We start from the raw sequence: 17,814 nt of genomic DNA on the forward strand, positions 1-17,814 counted from the left end.
CTTAAAACAATAAAGTCGCGGTTAATATTCGGGTGCGATCATACCAGCACTAATGCACCGGATCCCATCTGAACTCCGTTGTTAAGCGTGCTTGGGCGAGAGTAGTACTAGGATGGGTGACGCCCTGGGAAGTCCTCGTGTTGCACCCCTTTTTCCACCCCCCTCCCCTTTTTTTTTTTCCCCGGACAGCCTGTTCGATTTTTAGCCCATTCAATCGCCTTCGCCTCCTTTTCGACAAACTTCTCCCTTTTAAACCATTTCCAGATTATCCTGTTCCATTCAATTTCATTTTTTCCCCCGTCTACTGCTTAAAACAATAAAGTCGCGGTTAATCTTCGGGTGCGATCATACCAGCACTAATGCACCGTATCCCATCAGAACTCCGCAGCTAAGGGTGCTTAGGCGAGAGTAGCACTAGGATGGGTGACCCCCTGGGAAGTCCTCGTGTTGCACCCCTTTTTCTACCCCCCTCCCCTTTTTTTTTTTTCTCCGGACAGCCTGTCCGATTTTTAGCGCATTCAATCGTCTTCGCCTCCTTTTCGAAAAACTTCTCCCTTTTAAACCATTTCCAGATTATCCCGTTCCATTCAATTTCATTTTTTCCCCCGTCTACTGCTTAAAACAATAAAGTCGCGGTTAATCTTCGGGTGCGATCATACCCGCACTAATGCACCGGATCCCATCAGAATTCCGCAGTTAAGCGTGCTTGGGCGAGGGTAGTACTAGGATGGGTGACCCCCTGGGAAGTCCTCGTGTTGGACCCCTTTTACCACCCCCCCTCCCCGTTTTTTTTTTCCCCGGACAGCCTGTCCGATTTTTAGCCCATTCAATCGCCTTCGCCTCCTTTTCGACAAACTTCTCCCTTTTAAACCATTTCCAGATTATCCTGTTCCATTCAATTTCATTTTTTCCCCTGTCTACTGCTTAAAACAATAAAGTCGCAGTTAATCTTCGGGTGCGATCATACCAGCACTAATGCACTGGATCCCATCAGAACTCCGCAGTGAAGCGTGCTTGGGCGAGAGTAGTACTAGGATGGGTGACCCCCTGGGAAGTCCTCGTGTTGCACCACTTTTTCCACCCCCCTCCCCCTTTTTTTTTTTCCCCGGACAGCCTGTCCGATTTTTAGCCCATTCAATCGCCTTCGCCTCCTTTTCAACAAACTTCTCCCTTTTAAACCATTTCCAGATTATCCTGTTCCATTCAATTTCATTTTTTCCCCCGTCTACTCCTTAAAACAATAAAGTCGCGGTTAATCTTGGGGTGCGATCATACCAGCACTAATGCACCGGATCCCATCAGAACTCCGCAGTTAAGCGTGCTTGGGCGAGAGTAGTACCAGGATGGGTGACCCCCTGGGAAGTCCTCGTGTTGCACCCCTTTTTCCACCCCCCCTCCCCTTTTTTTTTTCCCCGGACAGCCTGTCCGATTTTTAGCCCATTCAATCGCCATCGCCTCCTTTTCGACAAACTTCTCCCTTTTAAACCATTTCCAGATTATCCTGTTCCGTTCTATTTCATTTTTTCCCCCGTCTACTGCTTAAAACAATAAAGTCGCGGTTAATCTTCGGGTGCGATCATACCAGCACTAATGCACCGGATCCCATCAGAACTCCGCAGTTAAGCGTGCTTGGGCGAGAGTAGTACTAGGATGGGTGACCCACTGGGAAGTCCTCATGTTACACCCCTTTTTCCACCCCCCCTCCCCTTTTTTTTTTCCCCGGACAGCCTGTCCGATTTTTAGCCCATTCAATCGCCTTCGCCTCCTTTTCGACAAACTTCTCCCTTTTAAACCATTTCCAGATTATCCTGTTCCATTCAATCTCATTTTTTCCCCCATCTACTGCTTAAAACAATAAAGTCGCGGTTAATCTTCGGGTGTGATCATACCAGCACTAATGCACCGGATCCCAACTGAACTCCGTAGTTAAGCGTGCTTGGGCGAGAGTAGTACTAGGATGGGTGACCCCTTGGGAAGTCCTCGTGTTGCACCCTTTTTTCCACCCCCCCTCCCCTTTTTTTTTTTCCCCGGACAGCCTGTCCGATTTTTAGCCCTTTCAATCGCCTTCGCCTCCTTTTCGACAAACTTCTCCCTTTTAAACCATTTCCAGATTATCTTGTTCCATTCAATTTCATTTTTTCCCCCGTCTACTGCTTAAAACAATAAAGTCGCGGTTAATCTTCGGGTGCGATCATACCAGTACTAATGCACCGTATCCCATCAGAACTCCGCAGCTAAGCGTGCTTGTTCGAGAGTAGTACCCGGATGGGTGACCCCCTGGTAAGTCCTCGTGTTGCACCCCTTTTTCCACCCACCTCCCCTTTTTTTTTTTCCTCGGACAGCCTGTCCGATTTTTCGCCCATTCAATCGCCTTCGCCTCCTTTTCCACAAACTTCTCCCTTTTAAACCATTTCCAGATTATCCTGTTCCATTCAATTTCATTTTTTCCCCCGTCTACTGCTTAAAACAATGAAGTCGCGGTTAATCTTCAGGTGCGATCATACCAGCACTAATGCAACGGATCCCATCAGAACTCCGCAGTTAAGCGTGTTTGGGCGAGAGTAGTACTAGGATGGGTGACCCCCTGGGAAGTCCTCGTGTTGCAACCCTTTTTCCACCCCCCTCCCCTTTTTTTTTTTCTCCGGACAGCCTGTCCGATTTTTAGCCCATTCAATAGTCTTCGCCTCCTTTTCGACAAACTTCTCCCTTTTAAACCATTTCCAGATTATCCTGTTCCATTCAATTTCATTTTTTCCCCCGTCTACTGCTTAAAACAATAAAGTCGCGGTTAATCTTCGGGTGCGATCATACCAGCACTAATGCACCGGATCCCATCAGAATTCCGTAGTTAAGCGTGCTTGGGCGAGAGTAGTACTAGAATGGGTGGCCCCCTGGGAAGTCCTCGGGTTGCACCCCTTTTTCCACCCCCCTCCCCCTTTTTTTTTACCCCGGACAGCCTGTCCGATTTTTAGCCCATTCAATCGCCTTCGCCTCCTTTTCGACAAACTTCTCCCATTTAAACCATTTCCAGATTATCCTGTTCCATTCAATTTTATTTTTTCCCCCGTCTACTACTTAAAACAATAAAGTCGCGGTTAATCTTCGGGTGCGATCATACCAGCCCTAATGCACCGGATCCCATCAGAACTCCGCAGTGAAGCGTGCTTGGGCGAGAGTAGTACTAGGATGGGTGACCCCCTGGGAAGTCCTCGTGTTGCACCCCTTTTTCCACCCCCCCTCCCCTTTTTTTTTTCCCCGGACAGCCTGTCCGATTTTTAGCCCATTCAATCGCCTTCGCCTTCTTTTCGACAAACTTCTCCCTTTTAAACCATTTCCAGATTATCCTGTTCCATTCAATTTCATTTTTTCCCCCGTCTACTGCTTAAAACAATAAAGTCGCGGTTCATCTTCGGGTGCGATCATACCAGCACTAATGCACCGGATCCCATCAGAACTCCGCAGTTAAGCGTGCTTGGGCGAGAGTAGTACTAGGATGGGTGACCCCCTGGGAAGTCCTCGTATTGCACCCCTTTTTCCACCCCCCCTCCCATTTTTTTTTTCCCCGGACAGCCTGTCCGATTTTTAGCCCATTCAATCGCCTTCGCCTCCTTTTCGAAAAACTTCTCCCTTTTAAACCATTTCCAGATTATCCTGTTCCATTCAATTTCATTTTTTCCCCCGTCTACTGCTTAAAACAATAAAGTCGCGGTTAATCTTCGGGTGCGATCATACCAGCACTAATGCACCGGATCCCAACAGAACTCCGTAGTTAAGCGTGCTTGGGCGAGAGTAGTACTAGGATGGGTGACCCCTTGGGAAGTCCTCGTGTTGCACCCCTTTTTCCACCCCCCTCCCATTTTTTTTTCCCCGGACAGCCTGTCCGATTTTTAGCCCATTCAATCGCCTTCGCCTCCTTTTCGACAAACTTCTCCCTTTTAAACCATTTCCAGATTATCCTATTCCATTCAATTTCATTTTTTCCCCCGTCTACAGCTTAAAACAATAAAGTCGCGGTTAATCTTCGGGTGCGATCATACCAGTACTAATGCACCGTATCCCATCAGAACTCCGCAGTTAAGCGTGCTTGTTCGAGAGTAGTACTAGGATGGGTGACCCCCTGGGAAGTCCTCGTGTTGCACCTCTTTTTCCACCCCCCTCCCCTTTTTTTTTTTTCCCCGGACAGCCTGTCCGATTTTTAGCCCATACAATCGCCTTCGCCTCCTTTGCGACAAACTTCTCCCTTTTAAACCATTTCCAGATTATCCTGTTCCATTCAATTTCATTTTTTCCCCCGTCTACTGCTTAAAACAATAAAGTCGCGGTTAATCTTCAGGTGCGATCATACCAGCACTAATGCAACGGATCCCATCAGAACTCCGCAGTTAAGCGTGTTTGGGCGAGAGTAGTACTAGGATGGGTGACCCCCTGGGAAGTCCTCGTGTTGCACCCCTTTTTTCACCCCCCTCCCCCTTTTTTTTTTCTCCGGAAAACCTGTCCGATTTTTAGCCCATTCATTCGTCTTCACCTCCTTTTCGACCAGCTTCTCCCTTTTAAACCATTTCCAGATTATCCTGTTCCATTCAATTTTATTTTTTCCCCCGTCTACTGCTTAAAACAATAAAGTCGCGGTTAATCTTCGGGTACGATCATACCAGCACTAATGCACCGGATCCCATCAGAATTCCGCAGTTTTCCGTGCTTGGGCGAGAGTAGGACTGGAATGGGTGGCCCCCTGGGAAGTCCTCGTGTTGCACCCCTTTTTCCACCCCCCTGCCCTTTTTTTTTTCCCCGGACAGCCTGCCCGATTTTTAGCCCATTCAATCGCCTTCGCCTCCTTTTCGACAAACTTCTCCCTTTTAAACCATTTCCAGATTATCCTGTTCCATTCAATTTCATTTTTTCCCCCGTCTACTGCTTAAAACAATAAAGTCGCGGTTAATCTTCGGGTGCGATCATACCAGCCCTAATGCACCGGATCCCATCAGAACTCCGCAGTTAAGCGTGCTTGGGCGAGAGTAGTGCTAGGATGGGTGACCCCCTGGGAAGTCCTCGTGTTGCACTCCTTTTTCCACCCCCCTCCCTTTTTTTTTCCCCGGACAGCCTGTCCGATTTTTAGCCCATTCAATCGCCTTCGCCTCCTTTTCGAAAAACTTCTCCCTTTTAAACCATTTCCAGATTATCCTGTTCCATTCAATTTCATTTTTTCCCCCGTCTACTGCTTAAAACAATAAAGTCGCGGTTAATCTTCGGGTGCGATCATAGCAGCACTAATGCACCGGATCCCAACAGAACTCCGTAGTTAAGCGTGCTTGGGCGAGAGTAGTACTAGGATGGGTGACCCCTTGGGAAGTCCTCGTGTTGCACCCCTTTTTCCACCCCCCTCCCCTTTTTTTTTTCCCCGGACAGCCTGTCCGATTTTTAGCCCATTCAATCGCCTTCGCCTCCTTTTCGACAAACTTCTCCCATTTAAACCATTTCCAGATTATCCTGTTCCATTCAATTTCATTTTTTCCCCCGTCTACTACTTAGAACAATAAAGTCGCGGTTAATCTTCGGGTGCGATCATACCAGCACTAATGCACCGGATCCCATCAGAACTCCGCAGTTAAGCGTGCTTGGGCGAGAGTAGTACTAGGATGGGTGACCCCCTGGGATGTCCTCGTGTTGCACCCCTTTTTCCACCCCCCTCCCCTTTTTTTTTTCCCCGGACAGCCTGTCCGATTTTTAGCCCATTCAATCGCCTTCGCCTCCTTTTCGACGAACTTCTCTCTTTTAAACCATTTCCAGATTATCTTGTTCCATTCAATTTCATTTTTTCCCCCGTCTACTGCTTAAAACAATAAAGTCGCGGTTAATCTTCGGGTGCGATCATACCAGTACTAATGCACTGTATCCCATCAGAACTCCGCAGTTAAGCGTGCTTGTTCGAGAGTAGTACTCGGATGGGTGACCCCCTGGGAAGTCCTCGTGTTGCACCCCTTTTTCCACCCCCTCCCCTTTTTTTTTTCCTCGGACAGCCTGTCCGATTTTTAGCCCATTCAATCGCCTTCGTCTCCTTTTCGACAAACTTCTCCCTTTTAAACCATTTCCAGATTATCCTGTTCCATTCAATTTCATTTTTCCCCCGTCTACTGCTTAAAACAATAAAGTCGCGGTTAATCTTCAGGTGCGATCATACCAGCACTAATGCAACGGATCCCATCAGAACTCCGCAGTTAAGCGTGTTTGGGCGAGAGTAGTTGTGACACCCCTGTTCCGTAGTATGTTAATTGGTCCTTAACATGATGTGATTATGTATTTTGAGATGATTTTGTGTTCCACTATGTGAAAATATGTGGTTTGAAATTTATCTGTTCATCGTAGGAATATCTGTTTGAGTTGTCTGCTTTGGAAATTTAATTGAGGGCCTTATCGGCCACGGAACCCGAAATTGATTACGCCATTGTGGTTGGCATAATTTTTTTAGAGCCTACGTTGAAATTTAATTGAAATTTGATTCTGGTCAATTTAAACTGATTAAATTGATAAATTAAGTACCCCATTATTTTATATTAAAATATTTGTTAGTGGGGCTTGTTGTATATATTTGTATTGCACTCTCCTTTAGCTCTCTTAAAAACTCAAAATCTGAGTTAGACAATTGAGAGTGAGAGAGAGGCCGGCCATGGAGAGAAAAAGGGAGAGATTTGTGTAATTTGGGGTCAAGACTTGGGAATTTGAAGATCTAGCTCAAGATTTGGCTAGAGCTTGAGTGTTGAAGCTCCTAGGTAAGTGAATTCATGGACTCTTACTTGTAATTTGTAAGTTCAAGGGTTGTTTGTGATCAAGAACATGTAATGAGTTGATTTTTGTTGAGATTGAAGTCTTAGAGCTCATGCATGTAAGAAATTACTTTGAGTTTGCATGTTTGAGCTTGAAACACATGATTCATGTAGAGTTTTGGTTGAAACTCATGTTTTGATCACCTTTTGTACCATCTAAGTTGAGAATGATGAGCATCTCCCACATGCATGTACAAATCATGGGAGTATAAGTCTTGAATGTTTGAATTTGAGCATGTTGATGATGGGTTTGAGATATTTTGGGACATGCATGTAGATAATTCATGAAATTGAGCTTTCCTAATGTTGTAATCTTGCATTAGTAGCATGTTAGCATGTGTAAATGTGTAATTTGAACCATTGCATGCAAGAAATGTAGATGGAAAACCGATTTGGAGCTCAAGAACACGATCTGGGAAACCCAGATTTTTGAGGTCCGCTCGAGCGGGGTAATGGCCGCTCGAGCGGGAAAATCGTGCTCCCAGCATTTTTGCAGAGTTGGATGTACGCTCGAGCGGGACACTCCACGCTCGAGCGTGGATTTTCGTAGACAGGCCTTCAGCTCGAGCGCTCTATTCCACGCTCGAGCGCATCTTTCGTGCAACCAGTACTTCTGCAGGCCTTAAGGGTCCGCTCGAGCGGAGAAGTTTACGCTCGAGCGGGGACCCTGTTTCCTGGAATTTTGTTCATGCATTCTGTGATTCGTTTTCCGTTCTCTTTCACTTGTAAGCACTCTTAGGCATATGTTAAGCATTGTAAATGAGTTAATGAGATAAGAACAAAGCCTAAAGAGGAATATGTGAATTAAAGAACGGATTGAACTGTTAGTGACCCTTTTGTATTCATGAAATGTGTAGGGTCAAGCTCCAGGGCGCATCCACAAGCCGATCACTGTGAGTAATATCAATATTTGAAAACTTGTCAATGTCCAATTGTTACTCCCCTATAAATATTATGAGTTGTTAATTGGGATTGTGGACAAAAGTCTGACAAGAATAAATGAATGAATGGGCCAAAGGCCGTTTTGACATGAATGAGTGGGCCAAAGGCCGTTTTGACATGAATGAGTGGGCCAAAGGCCGTTTTGACATGAATGAATGGGCCAAAGGCCGTTTTGACATGAATGAGCGGGCCAAAGGCCGTTTTGACATGAATGAATGGGCCAAAGGCCGTTTTGACATGAATGAGTGGGCCAAAGGCCGTTTTGACATGAATGAGTGGGCCAAAGGCCGTTTTGACATGAATGAATGGGCCAAAGGCCGTTTTGACATGAATGGAAACCCGGATGGGCCAAAGGCCAGAATGTTTGGAACTACAGTTACTTGACTTGCATTTCATATAGTTATATATATATTTGGTTGTTAAACAGAAGTATGAATTGGGCCCAAGGCCGTTTGGAGCATGTTGTTCTACATACTGTTATGTAACTGTTATATTTGATATTATTCACTGGGCTATCGCTCACGCTCATTCATGTATTCGTAGGTGAGCCAAGGGAAGTCCAAACCCAGCCCCAGTGAAGTCTGCTAGAAACAACAGGAGTTTTGGGAGAGTCAGCCTTGTGCCTCGCGCATGAGACCATCCTTGCCCTTTCACAATGTACCTATGTTTTGTCTTGTTGGCAAGGACCTAGTGCATGTCTGTACATAGTCAGTTATAGGTTGACTCGTTTTGGACGATCCTGTCTGTAATGAATTTTGTGAAACCGTACTTTTGATGTGAGTTATTAACGTATCTGAGTATGGTCGTTTGATGTGCATATAAGCACGGCTCTATGGACAAAGTTTTTAATTTTGCTTCCGTTTGGCCCCCATTAACTCTGTTAAAATACGTTTACAACAGTTTGAGGCCGTAGGTAATCTCATGATTACTGGCCGGTTACGTCCTTAACCCACGGGGGCGGGTTCGGGTCGTGACAGTAGTACTAGGATGGGTGACCCCCTGGGAAGTCCTCGTGTTGCACCCCTTTTTCCACCCCCCCTCCCCTTTTTTTTTTTCTCCGGACAGCCTGTCCGATTTTTAGCCCATTCAATCGTCTTCGCCTCCTTTTCGACAAACTTCTCCCTTTTAAACCATTTCCAGATTATCCTGTTCCATTCAATTTCACTTTTTCCCCCGTCTACTGCTTAAAACAATAAAGTCGCGGTTAATCTTCGGGTGCGATCATACCAGCACTAATGCACCGGATCCCATCAGAATTCCGCAGTTAAGCGTGCTTGGGCGAGAGTAGTACTAGAATGGGTGACCCCCTGGGAAGTCCTCGTGTTGCACCCCTTTTTCCACCCCCCCTCCCCCTTTTTTTTTTCCCCGGACAGCCTGTCCGATTTTTAGCACATTCAATCGCCTTCGCTTCCTTTTCGACAAACTTCTCCCTTTTAAACCATTTCCAGATTATCCTGTTCCATTCAATTTTATTTTTTCTCCCGTCTACTTCTTAAAACAATAAAGTCGCGGTTAATCTTCGGGTGCGATCATACCAGCCCTAATGCACCGGATCCCACCAGAACTCCGCAGTGAAGCGTGCTTGGGCGAGAGTAGTACTAGGATGGGTGACCCCCTGGGAAGTCCTCGTGTTGCACCCCTTTTTCCACCCCCCCTCCCCTTTTTTTTTTCCCCAGACAGCCTGTCCGATTTTTAGCCCATTCAATCGCCTTCGCCTCCTTTTCGACAAACTTCTCCCATTTAAACCATTTCCAGATTATCCTGTTCCATTCAATTTCATTTTTTCCCCCGTCTACTGCTTAGAACAATAAAGTCGCGGTTAATCTTCGGGTGCGATCATACCAGCACTAATGCATCGGATCCCATCAGAACTCCGCAGTTAAGCGTGCTTGGGCGAGAGTAGTACTAGGATGGGTGACCCCCTGGGAAGTCCTCGTGTTGCACCCATTTTTCCACCCCCCTCCCCTTCTTTTTTTTCCCCGGACAGCCTGTCCGATTTTTAGCCCATTCAATCGCTTTCGCCTGCTTTTCGACAAACTTCTCCCTTTTAAACCATTTCCAGATTATCCTATTCCATTCAATTTCATTTTTTCCCCCGTCTACTGCTTAAAACAATAAAGTCGCGGTTCATCTTCGGGTGCGATCATACCAGCACTAATGCACCGGATTCCATCAGAACTCCGCAGTTAAGCGTGCTTGGGCGAGAGTAGTACTAGGATGGGTGACCCCCTGGGAAGTCCCCGTGTTGCACCCCTTTTTCCACCCCCTCCCTTTTTTTTTTTCCCCTAACAGCCTGTCCGATTTTTAGCCCATTCAATCGCCTTCGCCTCCTTTTCGAAAAACTTCTCCCTTTTAAACCATTTCCAGATTATCCTGTTCCATTCAATTTCATTTTTTCCCCCGTCTACTGCTTAAAACAATAAAGTCGCGGTTAATCTTCGGGTGCGATCATACCAGCACTAAATCACCGGATCCCAACAGAACTCCGTAGTTAAGCGTGCTTGGGCGAGAGTAGTACTAGGATGGGTGACCCCTTTGGAAGTCCTCGTGTTGCACCCCTTTTTCCACCCCCCTCCCATTCTTTTTTTCCCCGGACAGCCTGTCCGATTTTTAGCCCATTCAATCGCCTTCGCCTCCTTTCCGACAAACTTCTCCCTTTTAAACCATTTCCAGATTATCCTGTTCCATTCAATTTCATTTTTTCCCCCGTCTACTGCTTAAAACAATAAAGTCGCGGTTAATCTTCGGGTGCGATCATACCAGTACTAATGCACCGTATCCCATCAGAACTCCGCAGTTAAGCGTGCTTGTTCGAGAGTAGTACTAGGATGGGTGACCCCCTAGGAAGTCCTCGTGTTGCACCCCTTTTTCCACCCCCTCCCCTTTTTTTTTTTTCCCCGGACAGCCTGTGCGATTTTTAGCCCATGCAATCGCCTTCGCCTCCTTTTCGACAATCTTCTCCCTTTTAAACCATTTCCAGATTATCCTGTTCCATTCAATTTCATTTTTTCCCCCGTCTACTGCTTATAACAATAAAGTCGCGGTTAATCTTCAGGTGCGATCATACCAGCACTAATGCAACGGATCCCATCAGAACTCCGCAGTAAAGCGCGTTTGGGCGAGAGTAGTACTAGGATGGGTGACCCCCTGGGAAGTCCTCGTGTTGCACCCCTTTTTCCACCCCCCTCCCCCTTTTTTTTTTCCCCGGACAGCCTGTCCGATTTTTAGCCCATTCAATCGCCTTCGCCTCCTTTTCGAAAAACTTCTCCCTTTTAAACCATTTCCAGATTATCCTGTTCCATTCAATTTCATTTTTTCCCCCGTCTACTGCTTAAAACAATAAAGTCGCGGTTAATCTTTGGGTGCGATCATACCAGCCCTAATGCACCGGATCCCATCAGAACTCCGCAGTTAAGCGTGCTTGGGCGAGAGTAGTACTAGGATGGATGACCCCCTGGGAAGTCCTCGTGTTGCACCCCTTTTTCCACCCCCCTCCCCTTTTTTTTTTCCTCGGACAGCCTGTCCGATTTTTAGCCCATTCAATCGCCTGCGCCTCCTTTTCGACAAACTTCTCCCATTTAAACCATTTGCAGATTATCCTGTTCCATTCAATTTCATTTTTTCCCCCGTCTACTGCTTAGAACAATAAAGTCGCGGTTAATCTTCGGGTGCGATCATACTAGCACTAATGCACCGGATCCCATCAGAACTCCGCAGTTAAGCGTGCTTGGGCGAGAGTAGTACTAGGATGGGTGACCACCTGGGAAGTCCTCGTGTTGCACCCCTATTTCCACCCCCCTCTCCCTTTTCTTTTTTTCCCGGGACAGCCAGTCCGATTTTTAGCCCATTCAATCGCTTTCGCCTGCTTTTCGACTAACTTCTCCCTTTTAAACCATTTCCAGATTATCCCGTTCCATTCAATTTCATTTTTTCCCCCGTCTACTGCTTAAAACAATAAAGTCGCGGTTCATCTTCGGGTGCGATCATACCAGCACTAATGCACCGGATCCCATCAGACCTCCGCAGTTAAGCGTGCTTGGGCGAGAGTAGTACTAGGATGGGTGACCCCCTGGGAAGTCCTCGTGTTGCACCCCTTTTTCCACCCCCCCCTCCACTTTTTTTTTTCCCCGGACAGCCTGTCCGATTTTTCGCCCATTCAATCGCCTTCGACTCATTTTCGACAAACTTCTCCCATTTAAACCATTTCCAGATTATCCTGTTCCATTCAATTTCATTTTTTCCCCCGTCTACTGCTTAGAACAATAAAGTCGCGGTTAATCTTCGGTTGCGATCATACCAGCACTAATGCACCGGATCCCATCAGAACTCCGCAGTTAAGCGTGGTTGGGCGAGAGTAGTACTAGGATGGGTGACCCCCTGGGAAGTCCTCGTGTTGCACCCCTTTTTCCACCCCCCCTCCCTTTTTTTTTTCCCCGGACAGCCTGTCCGATTTTTAGCCCATTCAATCGCCTTCGCCTCCTTTTCGACAAACTTCTCCCTTTTAAACCATTTCCAGATTATCCTGTTCCATTCAATTTCATTTTTTTCCCCGTCTACTGCTTAAAACAATAAAGTCGCGGTTAATCTTCGGATGCGATCATACCAGCACTAATGCACCGGATCCCATCAGAACTCCGCAGTTAAGCGTGCTTGGGCGAGAGTAGTACTAGGATGGGTGACCCCCTAGGAAGTCCTCGTGTTGCACCCTTTTCTTAACCCCCCCTCCCTTTTTTTTTTTCGCCGGACAGCATTTCCGATTTTTAGCCCATTCAATCGCCTTCGCCTCCTTTTCGACAAACTTCTCCCTTTTAAACCATTTCCAGATTATCCTGTTCCATTCAATTTCATTTTTTCCCTCGTCTACTGCTTAAAACAATAAAGTCGCGGTTAATCTTCGGATGCGATCATACCAGCACTAATGCACCGGATCCCAACAGAACTCCGCAGTTAAGCGTGCTTGGGCGAGAGTAGTACTAGGATGGGTGACCCATTGGGAAGTCCTCGTGTTGCACCCCTTTTTCCACCCCCCTCCCCTTTTTTTTTTCCCCGGACAGCCTGTCCGATTTTTACACCATTCAATCGCCTTCGCCTCCTTTTCGACAAACTTCTCCCTTTTAAACCATTTCCAGATTATCCAGTTCCATTCAATTTCATTTTTTTCCCCCGTCTACTGCATAAAACAATAAAGTCGCGGTTAATCTTCGGGTGCGATCATACCAGCACTAATGCACCGGATCCCATCAGAACTCCGCAGTTAAGCGTGCTTGGGCGACAGTAGTACTAGGATGGGTGACCCCCTGGGAAGTCCTCGTGTTGCACCCCTTTTTCCACCCCCCCTCCCCTTTTTTTTTTTCCCGGACAGCCTGTCCGATTTTTAGCCCATTCAATCGCCTTCGCCTCCTTTTCGACAAACATCTCCCTTTTAAACCATTTCAAGATTATCCTGTTCCATTCAATTTCATTTTTTTCCCCGTCTACTGTTTAAAACAATAAAGTCGCGGTTAATCTTCGGGTACGATCATACCAGCACTAATGCACCGGATCCCATCAGAACTCCGCAGTTAAGCGTGCTTGGGCGACAGTAGTACTAGGATGGGTGACCTCCTGGGAAGTCCTCGTGTTGCACCCCTTTTTCCACCCCCCCTCCCCTTTTTTTTTTCCCCGGACAGCCTGTCCAATTTTTAGCCCATTCAATCGCCTTCGCCTGCTTTTCGACAAACTTCTCCCTTTTAAACCATTTCCAGATTATCCTGTTCCATTCAATTTCATTTTTTTCCCCGTGTACGGCCTAAAACAATAAAGTCGCGGTTAATCTTCGGGTGCGACCTTACCAGCACTAATGCACCGGATCCCATCAGAACTCCGCAGTTAAGCGTGCTTGGGCGAGAGTAGTACTAAGTTGGTTTACCCCCTGGGAAGTCCTCGTGTTGCACCCCTTTTTCCACCCCCCCTCCCCTTTTTTTTTTCCCCGGACAGCCTGTCCGATTTCTAGCCCATTCAACCGCCTTCGCCTCCTTTTCGACAAACTTCTCCCTTTTAAACCATTTCCAGATTATCCTGTTCCATTCAATTTCATTTTTTTCCCCGTCTACTGCTTAAAACAATAAAGTCGAGGTTAATCTTCGGGTGCGATCAAGCCAGCACTAATGCACCGGATCCCATCAGAACTCCGCAGTTAAGCGTGCTTGGGTGAGAGTAGTACTAGGATGGGTGACCCCCTGGGAAGTCCTCGTGTTGCACCCCTTTTTCCACCCCCCACCCTTTTTTTTTTTCCCCGGACAGCCTGTCCGATTTTTAGCCCATTCAATCGCCTTCGCCTCCTTTTCGACAAACTTCTCCTTTTTAAACCATTTCCAGATCATCCTGTTCCATTCAATTTCATTTTTTTCAACGTCTACTGCTTAATACAATAAAGTCGCGGTTAATCTTCGGGTGCGATCATACGAGCACCAACGCACCGGATCCCATCAGAACTCCGCAGTTAAGCGTGCTTGGGCGAGAGTTGTACAAGGATGGGTGACTGCCAGGGAAGTCCTCGTGTTGCACCCCTTTTTCCACCCCCCCTCCCCTTTTTTTTTTTCCCCGGACAGCCTGTCCGATTTTTAGCCCATTCAATCGCCTTCGCCTCCTTTTCGACAAACTTCTCCCTTTTAAACCATTTCCAGATTATCCTGTTACATTCAATTTCATTTTTTTCCCCGTCTACTGCTTAAAACAATAAAGTCGCGGTTAATCTTCGAGTGCGGTCATACCCGCACAAATGCAACGGATCCCATCAGAACTCCGCAGTTAAGCGTGCTTGGGCGAGAGTAGTACTAGGATGGGTGACCCCCTGGGAAGTACTCGTGTTGCACCCCTTTTTCCACCCCCCAACCCCTTTTTTTTTTCCCCGGACAGCCTGTCCGATTTTTAGCCCATTCAATCGCCTTCGCCTCCTTTTCGAAAAGATTCTCCCTTTTAAACCATTTCCAGATTATCCTGTTCCATTCAATTTCATTTTTTCCCCCGTCTACTGCTTAAAACAATAAAGTCGCGGTTAATCTTCGGGTGCGATCATACCAGCACTAATGCACCGGATCCCATCAGAACTCTGCAGTTAAGTGTGCTTGGGCGAGAGTAGTACTAGGATGGGTGACCCCCTGGGAAGTCCTCGTGTTGCACCCCTTTTTCCACCCCCCCTCCCCTTTTTTTTTTTCCCCCGGACAGCCTGTCCGATTTTTAACCCATTCAATCGCCTGCGCCTCCTTTTCGACAAACTTCTCCCTTTTAAACCATTTCCAGATTATACTGTTCCGTTCAATTTCATTTTCTTCCCCGTCTACTGCATAAAACAACAAAGTCGCGGTCAATCTTCTGGTGCGATCATACCAGCACTAATGAACCGGATCCCATCAGAACTCCGCAGTTAAGCGTGCTTGGGCGACAGTAGTACTAGGATGGGTGACCCCCTGGGAAGTCCTCGTGTTGCACCCATTTTTCCACCCCCCTCCCCTTTTTTTTTTCCCCGGACAGCCTGCCCGATTTTTAGCCCATTCAATCGACTTCGCCTCCTTTTCGACAAACTTCTCCCTTTTAAACCATTTCCAGATTATCCTGTTCCAACCAATTTCATTTTTTTCCCCGTCTACTGCTTAAAACAATAAAGTCGCGGTTAATCTTCGGGTGCGATCATTCGAGCACTAATGCATCGGATCCCATCAGAACTCCGCAGTGAAGCGTGCCTGGGCGACAGTAGTACTAGGATGGGTGACCCCCTGGGAAGTCCTCGTGTTGCACCCCTTTTTCCACCCCCCTCCCCTTTTTTTTTTCCCAGGACAACCTGTCCGTTTTTTAGCCCATTCAATCGCCTTCGCCTCCATTTTGACAAACTTCTCCCTTTTAAACCATTTCAAGATTATCCTGTTCCATTCAATTTCATTTTTTTCCCCGTCTACTGTTTAAAACAATAAAGTCGCGGTTAATCTTCGGGTACGATCATACCAGCACTAATGCACCGGATCCCATCAGAACTCCGCAGTTAAGCGTGCTTCGGCGACAGTAGTACTAGGATGGGTGACCCCCTGGGAAGTCCTCGTGTTGCACCCCTTTTTCCACCCCCCTCCCCTTTTTTTTTTCCCCGGACAGCCTGTCTGATTTTTAGCCCATTCAATCGCCTTCGCCTCCTTTTCGACAAACTTCTCCCTTTTAAACCATTTCCAGATTATCTTGTTCCATTCAATTTCATTTTTTTCCCCGTCTACGGCCTAAAACAATAAAGTCGCGGTTAATCTTCGGGTGCGATCTTACCAGCACTAATGCACCGGATCCCATCAGAACTCCGCAGTTAAGCGTGCTTGGGCGAGAGTAGTACTAGGTTGGGTGACGCCCTGGGAAGTCCTCGTGTTGCACCCCTTTTTCCACCCCCCCTCCCCTTTTTTTTTTCACCGGACAGCCTGTCTGATTTCTAGCCCATTCAACCGCATTCGCCTCCTTTTCGACAAACTTCTCCCTTTTAAACCATTTCCAGATTATCCTGTTCCATTCAATTTCATTTTTTTCCCCGTCTACTGCTTAAAACAATAAAGTCGCGGTTAATCTTCGGGTGCGATCATGCCAGCACTAATGCACCGGATCCCATCAGAACTCCGCGGTTAAGCGTGCTTGGGCGAGAGTAGTCCTAGGATGGGTGACCGCCTGGGAAGTCCTCGTGTTGCACCCCTTTTTCCACCCCCCACCCCTTTTTTTTTTTCCCCGGACAGCCTGTCCGATTTTTAGCCCATTCAATCGCCTTCGCCTCCTTTTCGACAAACTTCTCCTTTTTAAACCATTTCCAGATTATCCAGTTCCATTCAATTTCATTTTTTTCCACGTCTACTGCTTAATACAATAAAGTCGCGGTTAATTTTCGGGTGCGATCATACGAGCACCAATGCACCGGATCCCATCAGAACTCCGCAGTTAAGCGTGCTTGGGCGAGAGTAGTGCTAGGATGGGTGACCCCCTGGGATGTCCTCGTGTTGCACCCCTTTTTCCACCCCCCCTCCCCTTTTTTTTTTTTCCCCGGACAGCCTGTCCGATTTTTAGCCCATTCAATCGCCTTCGCCTCCTTTTCGACAAACTTCTCCCTGTTAAACCATTTCAAGATTATCCTGTTCCATTCAATTTCATTTTTTTCCCCGTCTACTGCTTAAAACATTAAAGTCGCGGTTAATTTTCGGGTGCGATCATACCAGCACGAATGCACCGGATCCCATCAGAACCCCGCAGTTAAGCGTGCTTGGGCGAGAGTAGTACTAGGATGGGTGACCCCCAGGGAAGTCCTCGTGTTGCACCCCTTCTTCCACCCCCGTCCCCTTTTTTTTTTTCCGCGGACAGCCTGTCCGATTTTTAGCCCATTCAATCGCCTTCGCCTCATTTTCGACAAACTTCTCCCTTTTAAAACATTTCCAGATTATCCTGTTCCACTCAATTTCATTTTTTTCCCCGTCTACTGCTTAAAACAGTAAAGTCGCGGTTAATTTTCGGGTGCGATCATACCAGCGCTAATGCACCGGATCCCATCAGAATTCCGCAGTTAAGCGTGCTTGGGCGAGAGTAGTACTAGGATGTTTGACCCCCTGGGAAGTCCTCGTGTTGCACCCCTTTTTCCAACCACCCTCCCCTTTTTTTTTTCCCCGGACAGCCTGTCCGATTTTATGCCCATTCAATCGCCTTCGCCTCCTTTTCGACAAACTTCCTCCTTTTAAACCATTTCCAGATTATCCTGTTCCACTCAATTTCATTTTTTCCCCGTCTACTGCTTAAAACAATAAATTCGCGGTTAATTTTCGGGTGCGATCATACCAGCACTAATGCACCGGATCCCATCAGAACTCCGCAGTTAAGCGTGCTTGGGCGAGAGTAGTACTAGGATGGGTGACCCCTTGGGAAGTCCTCGTGTTGCACCCCTTCTTCCACCCCCCCTCCCCTTTTTTTTTCCCCGGACAGCCTGTCCGATTTTTAGCCCATTCAATCGCCTTCGCCTCTTTTTCGACAAACTTCTCCCTTTTAAACCATTTCCAGATTATCCTGT

At 47.0% G+C, this 17,814-nt stretch overlaps 48 non-coding genes and 1 pseudogene across 48 annotated transcripts; all 49 read left to right on the forward strand.

The window, feature by feature from the left end:
• Nucleotides 1-30: 30 nt before the first annotated feature.
• On the forward strand, nucleotides 31-149 carry LOC145810971 (5S ribosomal RNA). Its single transcript, XR_014354522.1, has one exon. It is a non-coding gene; the product is annotated as a 5S ribosomal RNA (ribosomal RNA).
• Nucleotides 150-337: 188 nt separating this feature from the next.
• LOC145811973 (5S ribosomal RNA) lies at nucleotides 338-456 on the forward strand. Its single transcript, XR_014355501.1, has one exon. It is a non-coding gene; the product is annotated as a 5S ribosomal RNA (ribosomal RNA).
• Nucleotides 457-645: 189 nt separating this feature from the next.
• On the forward strand, nucleotides 646-764 carry LOC145811202 (5S ribosomal RNA). Its single transcript, XR_014354749.1, has one exon. It is a non-coding gene; the product is annotated as a 5S ribosomal RNA (ribosomal RNA).
• Nucleotides 765-953: 189 nt separating this feature from the next.
• Nucleotides 954-1,072, forward strand: LOC145810635 (5S ribosomal RNA). The gene has a single exon (XR_014354196.1). It is a non-coding gene; the product is annotated as a 5S ribosomal RNA (ribosomal RNA).
• Nucleotides 1,073-1,261: 189 nt separating this feature from the next.
• Nucleotides 1,262-1,380, forward strand: LOC145809031 (5S ribosomal RNA). Its single transcript, XR_014352525.1, has one exon. It is a non-coding gene; the product is annotated as a 5S ribosomal RNA (ribosomal RNA).
• Nucleotides 1,381-1,568: 188 nt separating this feature from the next.
• Nucleotides 1,569-1,687, forward strand: LOC145811200 (5S ribosomal RNA). The gene has a single exon (XR_014354747.1). It is a non-coding gene; the product is annotated as a 5S ribosomal RNA (ribosomal RNA).
• A 188-nt stretch (nucleotides 1,688-1,875) lies between these two features.
• Nucleotides 1,876-1,994, forward strand: LOC145810511 (5S ribosomal RNA). The gene has a single exon (XR_014354075.1). It is a non-coding gene; the product is annotated as a 5S ribosomal RNA (ribosomal RNA).
• A 189-nt stretch (nucleotides 1,995-2,183) lies between these two features.
• LOC145812302 (5S ribosomal RNA) lies at nucleotides 2,184-2,302 on the forward strand. The gene has a single exon (XR_014355839.1). It is a non-coding gene; the product is annotated as a 5S ribosomal RNA (ribosomal RNA).
• A 188-nt stretch (nucleotides 2,303-2,490) lies between these two features.
• LOC145811411 (5S ribosomal RNA) lies at nucleotides 2,491-2,609 on the forward strand. Its single transcript, XR_014354953.1, has one exon. It is a non-coding gene; the product is annotated as a 5S ribosomal RNA (ribosomal RNA).
• A 188-nt stretch (nucleotides 2,610-2,797) lies between these two features.
• On the forward strand, nucleotides 2,798-2,916 carry LOC145811171 (5S ribosomal RNA). The gene has a single exon (XR_014354720.1). It is a non-coding gene; the product is annotated as a 5S ribosomal RNA (ribosomal RNA).
• Nucleotides 2,917-3,104: 188 nt separating this feature from the next.
• Nucleotides 3,105-3,223, forward strand: LOC145810366 (5S ribosomal RNA). Its single transcript, XR_014353937.1, has one exon. It is a non-coding gene; the product is annotated as a 5S ribosomal RNA (ribosomal RNA).
• A 188-nt stretch (nucleotides 3,224-3,411) lies between these two features.
• LOC145809176 (5S ribosomal RNA) lies at nucleotides 3,412-3,530 on the forward strand. Its single transcript, XR_014352672.1, has one exon. It is a non-coding gene; the product is annotated as a 5S ribosomal RNA (ribosomal RNA).
• Nucleotides 3,531-3,718: 188 nt separating this feature from the next.
• On the forward strand, nucleotides 3,719-3,837 carry LOC145809959 (5S ribosomal RNA). Its single transcript, XR_014353526.1, has one exon. It is a non-coding gene; the product is annotated as a 5S ribosomal RNA (ribosomal RNA).
• Nucleotides 3,838-4,023: 186 nt separating this feature from the next.
• On the forward strand, nucleotides 4,024-4,142 carry LOC145812049 (5S ribosomal RNA). The gene has a single exon (XR_014355575.1). It is a non-coding gene; the product is annotated as a 5S ribosomal RNA (ribosomal RNA).
• Nucleotides 4,143-4,331: 189 nt separating this feature from the next.
• On the forward strand, nucleotides 4,332-4,450 carry LOC145810986 (5S ribosomal RNA). The gene has a single exon (XR_014354537.1). It is a non-coding gene; the product is annotated as a 5S ribosomal RNA (ribosomal RNA).
• Nucleotides 4,451-4,638: 188 nt separating this feature from the next.
• Nucleotides 4,639-4,757, forward strand: LOC145812371 (5S ribosomal RNA; annotated as a pseudogene).
• A 187-nt stretch (nucleotides 4,758-4,944) lies between these two features.
• On the forward strand, nucleotides 4,945-5,063 carry LOC145810950 (5S ribosomal RNA). The gene has a single exon (XR_014354501.1). It is a non-coding gene; the product is annotated as a 5S ribosomal RNA (ribosomal RNA).
• Nucleotides 5,064-5,248: 185 nt separating this feature from the next.
• On the forward strand, nucleotides 5,249-5,367 carry LOC145810998 (5S ribosomal RNA). Its single transcript, XR_014354548.1, has one exon. It is a non-coding gene; the product is annotated as a 5S ribosomal RNA (ribosomal RNA).
• Nucleotides 5,368-5,554: 187 nt separating this feature from the next.
• LOC145810121 (5S ribosomal RNA) lies at nucleotides 5,555-5,673 on the forward strand. The gene has a single exon (XR_014353687.1). It is a non-coding gene; the product is annotated as a 5S ribosomal RNA (ribosomal RNA).
• Nucleotides 5,674-5,860: 187 nt separating this feature from the next.
• LOC145812153 (5S ribosomal RNA) lies at nucleotides 5,861-5,979 on the forward strand. The gene has a single exon (XR_014355677.1). It is a non-coding gene; the product is annotated as a 5S ribosomal RNA (ribosomal RNA).
• Nucleotides 5,980-8,976: 2,997 nt separating this feature from the next.
• On the forward strand, nucleotides 8,977-9,095 carry LOC145810078 (5S ribosomal RNA). The gene has a single exon (XR_014353644.1). It is a non-coding gene; the product is annotated as a 5S ribosomal RNA (ribosomal RNA).
• A 189-nt stretch (nucleotides 9,096-9,284) lies between these two features.
• On the forward strand, nucleotides 9,285-9,403 carry LOC145811026 (5S ribosomal RNA). The gene has a single exon (XR_014354576.1). It is a non-coding gene; the product is annotated as a 5S ribosomal RNA (ribosomal RNA).
• A 188-nt stretch (nucleotides 9,404-9,591) lies between these two features.
• On the forward strand, nucleotides 9,592-9,710 carry LOC145809926 (5S ribosomal RNA). Its single transcript, XR_014353493.1, has one exon. It is a non-coding gene; the product is annotated as a 5S ribosomal RNA (ribosomal RNA).
• A 188-nt stretch (nucleotides 9,711-9,898) lies between these two features.
• LOC145809736 (5S ribosomal RNA) lies at nucleotides 9,899-10,017 on the forward strand. Its single transcript, XR_014353298.1, has one exon. It is a non-coding gene; the product is annotated as a 5S ribosomal RNA (ribosomal RNA).
• Nucleotides 10,018-10,203: 186 nt separating this feature from the next.
• LOC145810873 (5S ribosomal RNA) lies at nucleotides 10,204-10,322 on the forward strand. The gene has a single exon (XR_014354427.1). It is a non-coding gene; the product is annotated as a 5S ribosomal RNA (ribosomal RNA).
• Nucleotides 10,323-10,509: 187 nt separating this feature from the next.
• Nucleotides 10,510-10,628, forward strand: LOC145812079 (5S ribosomal RNA). The gene has a single exon (XR_014355604.1). It is a non-coding gene; the product is annotated as a 5S ribosomal RNA (ribosomal RNA).
• A 188-nt stretch (nucleotides 10,629-10,816) lies between these two features.
• On the forward strand, nucleotides 10,817-10,935 carry LOC145811769 (5S ribosomal RNA). The gene has a single exon (XR_014355302.1). It is a non-coding gene; the product is annotated as a 5S ribosomal RNA (ribosomal RNA).
• Nucleotides 10,936-11,123: 188 nt separating this feature from the next.
• LOC145810568 (5S ribosomal RNA) lies at nucleotides 11,124-11,242 on the forward strand. The gene has a single exon (XR_014354131.1). It is a non-coding gene; the product is annotated as a 5S ribosomal RNA (ribosomal RNA).
• Nucleotides 11,243-11,429: 187 nt separating this feature from the next.
• LOC145809294 (5S ribosomal RNA) lies at nucleotides 11,430-11,548 on the forward strand. Its single transcript, XR_014352813.1, has one exon. It is a non-coding gene; the product is annotated as a 5S ribosomal RNA (ribosomal RNA).
• Nucleotides 11,549-11,738: 190 nt separating this feature from the next.
• LOC145809338 (5S ribosomal RNA) lies at nucleotides 11,739-11,857 on the forward strand. Its single transcript, XR_014352866.1, has one exon. It is a non-coding gene; the product is annotated as a 5S ribosomal RNA (ribosomal RNA).
• A 189-nt stretch (nucleotides 11,858-12,046) lies between these two features.
• LOC145810818 (5S ribosomal RNA) lies at nucleotides 12,047-12,165 on the forward strand. The gene has a single exon (XR_014354373.1). It is a non-coding gene; the product is annotated as a 5S ribosomal RNA (ribosomal RNA).
• A 187-nt stretch (nucleotides 12,166-12,352) lies between these two features.
• On the forward strand, nucleotides 12,353-12,471 carry LOC145810208 (5S ribosomal RNA). The gene has a single exon (XR_014353781.1). It is a non-coding gene; the product is annotated as a 5S ribosomal RNA (ribosomal RNA).
• Nucleotides 12,472-12,659: 188 nt separating this feature from the next.
• On the forward strand, nucleotides 12,660-12,778 carry LOC145810978 (5S ribosomal RNA). Its single transcript, XR_014354529.1, has one exon. It is a non-coding gene; the product is annotated as a 5S ribosomal RNA (ribosomal RNA).
• Nucleotides 12,779-12,966: 188 nt separating this feature from the next.
• Nucleotides 12,967-13,085, forward strand: LOC145810402 (5S ribosomal RNA). Its single transcript, XR_014353971.1, has one exon. It is a non-coding gene; the product is annotated as a 5S ribosomal RNA (ribosomal RNA).
• Nucleotides 13,086-13,273: 188 nt separating this feature from the next.
• Nucleotides 13,274-13,392, forward strand: LOC145811176 (5S ribosomal RNA). The gene has a single exon (XR_014354725.1). It is a non-coding gene; the product is annotated as a 5S ribosomal RNA (ribosomal RNA).
• A 188-nt stretch (nucleotides 13,393-13,580) lies between these two features.
• Nucleotides 13,581-13,699, forward strand: LOC145810973 (5S ribosomal RNA). The gene has a single exon (XR_014354524.1). It is a non-coding gene; the product is annotated as a 5S ribosomal RNA (ribosomal RNA).
• Nucleotides 13,700-13,887: 188 nt separating this feature from the next.
• Nucleotides 13,888-14,006, forward strand: LOC145810748 (5S ribosomal RNA). The gene has a single exon (XR_014354304.1). It is a non-coding gene; the product is annotated as a 5S ribosomal RNA (ribosomal RNA).
• A 187-nt stretch (nucleotides 14,007-14,193) lies between these two features.
• LOC145811996 (5S ribosomal RNA) lies at nucleotides 14,194-14,312 on the forward strand. The gene has a single exon (XR_014355522.1). It is a non-coding gene; the product is annotated as a 5S ribosomal RNA (ribosomal RNA).
• Nucleotides 14,313-14,501: 189 nt separating this feature from the next.
• Nucleotides 14,502-14,620, forward strand: LOC145811493 (5S ribosomal RNA). Its single transcript, XR_014355033.1, has one exon. It is a non-coding gene; the product is annotated as a 5S ribosomal RNA (ribosomal RNA).
• A 188-nt stretch (nucleotides 14,621-14,808) lies between these two features.
• LOC145809881 (5S ribosomal RNA) lies at nucleotides 14,809-14,927 on the forward strand. The gene has a single exon (XR_014353449.1). It is a non-coding gene; the product is annotated as a 5S ribosomal RNA (ribosomal RNA).
• A 190-nt stretch (nucleotides 14,928-15,117) lies between these two features.
• On the forward strand, nucleotides 15,118-15,236 carry LOC145811599 (5S ribosomal RNA). The gene has a single exon (XR_014355138.1). It is a non-coding gene; the product is annotated as a 5S ribosomal RNA (ribosomal RNA).
• A 187-nt stretch (nucleotides 15,237-15,423) lies between these two features.
• On the forward strand, nucleotides 15,424-15,542 carry LOC145812096 (5S ribosomal RNA). Its single transcript, XR_014355621.1, has one exon. It is a non-coding gene; the product is annotated as a 5S ribosomal RNA (ribosomal RNA).
• A 187-nt stretch (nucleotides 15,543-15,729) lies between these two features.
• LOC145811945 (5S ribosomal RNA) lies at nucleotides 15,730-15,848 on the forward strand. Its single transcript, XR_014355474.1, has one exon. It is a non-coding gene; the product is annotated as a 5S ribosomal RNA (ribosomal RNA).
• A 187-nt stretch (nucleotides 15,849-16,035) lies between these two features.
• Nucleotides 16,036-16,154, forward strand: LOC145811040 (5S ribosomal RNA). Its single transcript, XR_014354590.1, has one exon. It is a non-coding gene; the product is annotated as a 5S ribosomal RNA (ribosomal RNA).
• Nucleotides 16,155-16,342: 188 nt separating this feature from the next.
• On the forward strand, nucleotides 16,343-16,461 carry LOC145811070 (5S ribosomal RNA). The gene has a single exon (XR_014354622.1). It is a non-coding gene; the product is annotated as a 5S ribosomal RNA (ribosomal RNA).
• A 188-nt stretch (nucleotides 16,462-16,649) lies between these two features.
• On the forward strand, nucleotides 16,650-16,768 carry LOC145811844 (5S ribosomal RNA). Its single transcript, XR_014355375.1, has one exon. It is a non-coding gene; the product is annotated as a 5S ribosomal RNA (ribosomal RNA).
• Nucleotides 16,769-16,958: 190 nt separating this feature from the next.
• Nucleotides 16,959-17,077, forward strand: LOC145810096 (5S ribosomal RNA). The gene has a single exon (XR_014353662.1). It is a non-coding gene; the product is annotated as a 5S ribosomal RNA (ribosomal RNA).
• Nucleotides 17,078-17,265: 188 nt separating this feature from the next.
• On the forward strand, nucleotides 17,266-17,384 carry LOC145811562 (5S ribosomal RNA). The gene has a single exon (XR_014355101.1). It is a non-coding gene; the product is annotated as a 5S ribosomal RNA (ribosomal RNA).
• Nucleotides 17,385-17,571: 187 nt separating this feature from the next.
• On the forward strand, nucleotides 17,572-17,690 carry LOC145809043 (5S ribosomal RNA). Its single transcript, XR_014352537.1, has one exon. It is a non-coding gene; the product is annotated as a 5S ribosomal RNA (ribosomal RNA).
• Nucleotides 17,691-17,814: the final 124 nt, after the last annotated feature.

This window comes from Camellia sinensis, chromosome 14 (genome assembly GCF_055761805.1).
Source record: "Camellia sinensis isolate YWXY chromosome 14, ASM5576180v1, whole genome shotgun sequence".
NCBI lineage: Eukaryota > Viridiplantae > Streptophyta > Magnoliopsida > Ericales > Theaceae > Camellia > Camellia sinensis.